The sequence below is a fragment of the Anomaloglossus baeobatrachus genome, chromosome 4 (genome assembly GCF_048569485.1).
Source record: "Anomaloglossus baeobatrachus isolate aAnoBae1 chromosome 4, aAnoBae1.hap1, whole genome shotgun sequence".
Taxonomy (NCBI): domain Eukaryota; kingdom Metazoa; phylum Chordata; class Amphibia; order Anura; family Aromobatidae; genus Anomaloglossus; species Anomaloglossus baeobatrachus.
Window position 1 is genome coordinate 322,024,332 of NC_134356.1, and position 8,030 is coordinate 322,032,361.

The 8,030-nt window shown below is 40.0% G+C and overlaps 1 protein-coding gene across 2 annotated transcripts in view; it reads right to left on the reverse strand.

Moving 5' to 3' along the window:
- Positions 1-6,925: 6,925 nt before the first annotated feature.
- GPR85 (G protein-coupled receptor 85) overlaps positions 6,926-8,030 on the reverse strand; it is a 5,071-nt gene continuing 3,966 nt past the window's right edge. For both annotated transcript variants that reach the window (XM_075342506.1, XM_075342505.1), the window contains exon 2: positions 6,926-8,030. This exon is cut by the window's right edge and continues 1,520 nt beyond it. The gene's annotated coding sequence lies outside the window, so the exon portion shown is untranslated.

Consider the following 8,030-nt stretch of genomic DNA (forward strand, 5'->3'; position numbering starts at 1 on the left):
CTAGCCCGTTTGGACTTTTTATTCAGCAAAAAAAATCTAAAATGATAAGAATTTGTACAAAATAACCATTAAAAACATTCTTCATTGTTGAATATACAAATATATATATACAGTTGAAACCAGACGTTTACATACACTAACTAAACAGACACATATGCATGTTTTTCTCACTATCTGACATGAAATCAGAATAAACCTTTCCTGTTTTAGGTCAATTAGAAACCAAAATTATTTACAGTTGTCAAATGCCAGGATAATGAGAGAGAATGTTTTAAGGCATTTTTATTACTTTCTGCAAAGTCAAAACGTTTACATGCCCTAAGATTATTATGCTTTTAAACAATATGAGACAGCCCATATGATGATGTCTTGTCTTTTGAAGCTTCCGATAGGTTTATTGGCAACATCTGTGTTAATTACAGACACACCTGTGGATGTATTTTAATGCACACCTGAAACACACTGCTTCTTTGTGTAGCATCATGGGAAAATCAAAAGAAATCAGCCAAGATCTCAGGAAGAAGATGATGTGGCAATACTGAAGCAATATCTCAGGACATCAGCCAGGAACTTAAAGCTTGGGCAGAAATGGGTCTTCCAAATGGACAATGACACAAAGAATACTACCAAACTGGTTACAGAGTGGCTTAAAGATAACAAAGTCAATGTTTTGGAGTGGCCATTACAATGCCCTGATCTCAATCCTATAGAAAATTTATGGGCAAAGCTGAAAAGGCAGGTACGAGCAAAGCGACCTACAACATGGCTCAGTTACACCAGTTCTGTCAGGAGGAATGGGCCCAAATTCCTACCAACTATTGTGACAAGCTTGTGGAAGGATATCCAAAACATTTGACCCAAGTCATACAGTTTAAGGGCATTGGTACCAAATACAAATGAAATGGAAATGTTTGACTTTACAGAAGGTAATAAAAATGCCTTAAAACATTCTCTCTGTTACGAATCGGCGCTGCCGTAGCCACAAGCAGCCTTTTGCGGTTCCTGCTATGCCCAGGCGCCGGCCGCAATTTTTGGCCGTGCCGCGGGTTGTCTAGCTGGCTGCTTATTCCTCCACGTCTAAGTGTGAAAAGGCGGCTAGGGCGCATGCGTGTGCCGATTTTTTCCAGCCAGAGCCTAAGTCCAGTGTTTTGTCTAGTGAGCATGCTCAGCCTGATAGTCTCATTTCTGAGGCTAAGTCCTCAGTTTAGGCTACTGAGCATGCTCCCACACAGTGCGAAAAGCCTCTTTGCATAGGTACTTGGATTGCGTTCTGTGTCTAAGTCCTGTATTATGCCTACTGAGCATGCTCAGCCTGGTAGTCTCATTTCTGAGACAAAATCTGTGGTTCAGACTACTGAACATGCATTGGAGGCTAAGTCCGGGAACGACTTCACTGGACATGTCCGTGAGGTGGCAAGCCCTGATAAGCCAGAGGGCATCAGGTGTCCTGATGATGTGTCCACTTCCGGACTTGTTCGCAGAGGCCCACCCCTATGACCTGGCACCCCACCATTGGTCGTCAGACGATGATTGGTGAGGTGTTTGGGGCGTGGCTGCCATGAGGTCATCAGTGATGTGGCGGTGCCGAATAGGCCTCTGGTGATGTCAGGGATGACGTCACACTCCGCTGTTGGCTCCTGGAGGTGCCATTGTGGTCCACCCTGGGTTTGGGGTGTACCTAGGTTATAAAAGGGGCTGGAGACAACATGGAGGTGTGCAGTCTTCACATGTGCTCAGACACAGCACACCTCCATGTGTTGAGCCCATTGCAGCATTAGCCTTAGGATTGGAAGCGGTAGGCAGCGAGAGGGCATTGGTGCCGGAGGCCACAACACTCTCGTAATGCAGCACAGTTAGGGCCAGCTCCTGTCCTACCAGTCCTGCTAGTGCAGCCCAATGGTGTTAACTGGGCTGCGGCTGCTGCGCCATCTGTCCTCAGTGTGTCCCCTACGCACACAGATAGTGTACCCCAGGACCTCTGTGGTATTACAAGGGAGTTTCTGGGCTGGGAGTATGGACCCTGTGACACTAACAGGGTTCACAGTCTCCTGATCTGAGTGGCATCTAACTCGGGTCAGGCTCCTATTAGTTTCAGAGCCACCCAGCTCTGTATTCTCCGCCTAACCTTTAGGTTGCCAGCAGCTCCTTTGTCATCCGGAGCACGGTGGACCCCGACAGGCGACTGAGATATGCACCACCTTATCCTAATCTGACAGTCTCCCCGTAACTCTCTCTCTCTCATTATTCTGTCATTTGGCAAATATAAATAATTTTCGAAATCCTAATTAACCTAAAACGAGTAAGGGTTATTCTGATTTCATGTCAGATAGTGATTAAAACATGTATCTTTTTAGATAGATAATGTATATAAATGTCTGGTTTCAACTGTGTATATATATATATATATATATATATATATATATATATATATATATATATATATATATATATATATATATATATACAGTGCCTACAAGTAGTATTCAACCCCCTGCAGATTTAGCAGGTTTACACATTCGGAATTAACTTGGCATTGTGACATTTGGACTGTAGATCAGCCTGGAAGTGTGAAATGCACTGCAGCAAAAAAGAATGTTATTTCTTTTTTTTTTTTTTTAAATGGTGAAAAGTTTATTCAGAGGGTCATTTATTATTCAACCCCTCAAACCACCAGAATTCTGTTTGGTTCCCCTAAAGTATTAAGAAGTATTTCAGGCACAAAGAACAATGAGCTTCACATGTTTGGATTAATTATCTCTTTTTCCAGCCTTTTCTGACTAATTAAGACCCTCCCCAAACTTGTGAACAGCACTCATACTTGGTCAACATGGGAAAGACAAAGGCGCATTCCAAGGCCATCAGAGACAAGATCGTGGAGGGTCACAAGGCTGGCAAGGGGTACAAAACCCTTTCCAAGGAGTTGGGCCTACCTGTCTCCACTGTTGGGAGCATCATCCGGAAGTGGAAGGCTTATGGAACTACTGTTAGCCTTCCACGGCCTGGACAGCCTTTGAAAGTTTCCACTCGTGCCGAGGCCAGGCTTGTCCGAAGAGTCAAGGCTAACCCAAGGACAACAAGGAAGGAGCTCCGGGAAGATGTCATGGCAGTGGGGACATTGGTTTCAGTCAATACCATAAGTAACGTACTCCACCGCAATGGTCTCCGTTCCAGACGAGCCCGTAAGGTACCTTTACTTTCAAAGCGTCATGTCAAGGCTCGTCTACAGTTTGCTCATGATCACTTGGAGGACTCTGAGACAGACTGGTTCAAGGTTCTCTGGTCTGATGAGACCAAGATCGAGATCTTTGGTGCCAACCACACACGTGACGTTTGGAGACTGGATGGCACTGCATACGACCCCAAGAATACCATCCCTACAGTCAAGCATGGTGGTGGAAGCATCATGCCGTGGGGCTGTTTCTCAGCCAAGGGGCCTGGCCATCTGGTCCGCATCCATGGGAAAATGGATAGCATGGCCTACCTGGAGATTTTGGCCAAGAACCTCCGCTCCTCCATCCAGGATCTTAAGATGGGTCGTCATTTCATCTTCCAACAAGACAACGACCCAAAGCACACAGCCAAGAAAACCAAGGCCTGGTTCAAGAGGGAAAAAATCAAGGTGTTGCAGTGGCCTAGTCAGTCTCCTGACCTTAACCCAATTGAAAACTTGTGGAAGGAGCTCAAGATTAAAGTCCACATGAGACACCCAAAGAACCTAGATAACTTGGAGAAGATCTGCATGGAGGAGTGGGCCAAGATAACTCCAGAGACCTGTGCCGGCCTGATCAGGTCTTATAAAAGACGATTATTAGCTGTAATTGCAAACAAGGGTTATTGCACAAAATATTAAACCTAGGGGTTGAATAATAATTGACCCATACTTTTATGTTGAAAATGTATTAAAATTTAACTGAGCAACATAACTTGTTGGTTTGTAAGATTTATGCATCTGTTAATAAATCCAGCTCTTGTTTGAAGTTTGCAGGCTCTAACTTATTTGCATCTTATCAAACCTGCTAAATCTGCAGGGGGTTGAATACTACTTGTAGGCACTGTGTATATATATATATATATATATATATATATATATACAGTACAGACCAAAAGTTTGGACACACCTTGTCATTCAAAGAGTTTTCTTTATTTTCATTACTCTGCTAATTGTAGATTCACATTGAAGGCATCAAAACTATGAATTAACACATGTGGATTGAAATAATTAACAAAAAAGTGTGAAACAACTGAAAGTATGACATATTCTAGGTTCTTTAAAGTAGCCACCTTTTGCTTTGATTACTGCTTTGCACACTCTTGGCATTCTCTTGATGAGCTTCAAGAGGTAGTCACCGGAAATGGTCTTCCAACAGTCTTGAAGGAGTTCCCAGAGATGCTTAGCACTTGTTGGCCCTTTTGCCTTCACTCTGCGGTCCAGCTCACCCAAACCATCTCCATTGTGTTCAGGTCTGGTGTAGCACCCCATTCCTCTCCATCTTATTCAAATAGCCCTTACACAGCCTGGAGGTGTGTTTGGGGTCATTGTCCTGTTGAAAAATAAATGAGGGTCCAACTAAATGCAAACCAGATGGAATAGCATGCTGCTGCAAGATGCTGTGGTAGCCATGCTGGTTCAGTATACCTTCAATTTTGAATAAATACCAAACAGTGTCACCAGCAAAGCACCCCCACACCATCACACCTCCTCCTCCATGCTTCACGGTGGGGACCAGACATGTAGAGTCAACCTGTTCACCTTTTCTGCGTCACACAACGATATGGTCGTTGGATCCAAAGATCTCACATTTGATCTCATCAGACCAAAGCACAGCTTTCCACTGGTCTAATGTCCATTCCTTGTGTTCTGTAGCCTAAAGAAGTCTCTTCTGCTTGTTGCCTGTCCTTAGCTGTGGTTTCCTAGCAGCTATTTTACCATGAAGGCCTGCTGAACAAAGTCTCCTCTTAATAGTTGTTCTAGAGATGTGTCTGCTGCTAGAACTCTGTGGCATTGACCTGGTCTCTAATCTGAGCTGCTGTTAACCTGCGATTTCTGAGGCTGGTGACTCGGATAAACTTATCCTCCGCAGCAGAGGTGACTCTTGGTCTTCCTTTCCTGGGGCGGCCCTTATGTGAGCCATTTCTTTGTAGTGTTTGATGGTTTTTGCCACTGCACTTGGGGACACTTTCAAAGTTTTCCCAATTTTTCAGACTGACTGACCATTTTTTAAAGTAATGATGGCCACCAGTTTTTCTTTACTTAGCTGCTTTTTTCTTGCCATAATACAAATTCTAACAGTCTATTCTGTAGGACTATCAGCTGTGTATCCACCAGACTTCTGCACAACACAACTGATGGTCCCAACCCCATTTGTAAGGCAAGAAATCCCACTTATTAAACCTGACAGGGCACACCTGTGAAGTGAAAACCATTTCCGGTGACTACCTCTTGAAACTGATCAAGAGAATGCCAAGAGTGTGCAAAGGAGTAATCAAAGCATATAAGACATATTTTCAGTTGTTTCACACTTTTTTGTTAAGTATTTCATTCCACATGTGTTCATTCATAGTTTTGATGCCTGCCATGTGAATCTACAATTAGCAGAGTCATGAAAATAAAGAAAACTCTTTGAATGAGAAGATGTGTCCAAACTTTTGGTCTGTACTAATATATATATATATATATATATATATATATATATATATATATATATATATATTTATTGCATATATACACATATATAGCTATACACTGATCTTTATTGTGATAAACCACTAATGATAATATTATCTGGTGCTCATACATTGTGGCAGATTCATTTTTTTAGCAAGTGACAGATCTATTCATAGCACTTTTAGATGATTTATACCACCAAATTACTTGGACACTTAGGAAGCTGTGTTCCATATAAATGTGTCTCCTTGTTCTGATGATCTACCCCCAAAAATGTCCCTGCAGTTTGTTTGAATTTATTTGAATACATGGCTGTTTACATGGTTGTTGTCTGGAATATGATACTGCAGATAATGTGAAAACTGCAGACAACGTTTAACAAGAGCTATGGTTTATATGGTTCTTACCACAATGATTGTACTCAAGGGGAAGATTATAATGGAGTTCCCTAAGTAATCATTACTACAGACCTCCGAAAGTTATGGTATTAATACAACGCATAAAGTGGATTAAGGTAAAGAAAAAAAAATAATAATATAATAAATCAAATATGAGACAATCAAAACCTGATATATATGAAAGATGCTATAGATAGTATCGCATCAAGTAGATTTAAAACATTCAATTATTTACTTCTACCTATTTCTATTATCTATCCTATCTATATCTATCTGTTATCTGTCTATATTGTAATTCTATCATCTATCGTATCCCTTTATCTATCTATCTCTTTATCTATCTATCTATTATGTCATCTATCTATCTATCTATCCCTTTATCTATCTCTTATCTATCTATCATCTATCTATATATACCTTTATCTATCTATCCCTTTACCTATTTCTCTGTCTACCTACCTATCTCGAGTATTTAGTGTGCATTAATAAAGTACAAGTATTTTTGACATTTGCAATTGTAATAACGCATATTAAAAGGAAAAATTAAATACAGTTAATTAATATGAAATCACAAATTCTCCTGATTTCAGGCACCATCGTAAAAGATCAATTGCAATCCACCACCAGCCCAAAGAGTTCTATTGGTCAGTATACAGCAAAATGACTCTAAATGGTAAATATATCCATAGGCAATGCCCATCATCAATCATACACTTACAGATTATGAAAAGAATGATAACTAATAAGAGGAAAAGCTATATCACACTCTCACTAGTTCATTCCAAACCACTAAACAAAATAGGAAAAAAATAAGGTTAGTTGCCGAACTGGAAAAATGTAAAATTTTATTCCAGAAAAAAATTAACAAGCTACACAGGAAAAGTTTGGCAAATGCAACTTTATATTTAAATTTCACACACATCTGTATCTTAAAAGAATGAAAGACTCACAGACTATAATGTTATTCTAAAATACTAAAAAGTATATGTTTTATACAAGAAGGAAAAGAAAATGAAATAATTTAAACAACCAATACATCAAAATGTGCAGAAAGTATAAACAAGACTGTGCCTTCAGTAGAATAAATGCTTCCCAAACTCTGCAAAATATAATACTAAGGCGCCAGTCTCTCCAAGACAGCTCACTAAATATAAACATACTTCACTGCCTCTGTTTCTTAGGGTGGACCAGATCGGGTGGCACATACGGGGGGGCTGACCTCACCCAGGTGATGTGCATACTCATTTTGGGAACAATAGGAGCCTATAAAAGAGGTGGTTCAAGTGTTGTTTCATGCACTCCCCAAATCACTGACCAAGCTTACTGATTGGATTGGTTTACTTCAAGGTTAAAGAAAATGGAAGCTAGTAGATAACCCTTTAAGGCAACATGTATTTATTCTGTATTATTATGAGTGCTCCATATGTAGATCCTTTAATAATGCAATTTGGAGGGTACGTTGCCAAACTGATCGATAGGTTTTCTTTTAAACAAGACTTAACTCAGTATTTGCCAAATAAAAAGAAGAAAAAAAATAACACAGAATACATTTAAATGCGCATTTCACTGTTAAAGAAAACCTCCTTTTTTTATAGAAAGAATAGTTGAAAAAGTAGAATATGATTTTAACCAAAAATACTGCTTTGGAATGCTCCCCAAGACTGACTTACAAGGTAACGAAATCTCTCAGTAAGATAATCCAGTAATGCATGGCACATCCTTTATCAGTTACAGTACTTTTAATTCCCATCTGTCAATCTTTGCAAAAGAAACCCTAAACTGTATTAAATATTCAAAGAGTCTTCAAACTCTTAAAATCATGTTTATTAACACATTTACCTCAATTCAATTTATTAAGATGTCCAATGCTAACCTTTCTGGATGTTCTTGTTAATATGTGGTGATATACACAGCATTCAGCAGTGGTTCCTAGCACCTGTCATTTGCAAGATTGAACCTCCAGCCAC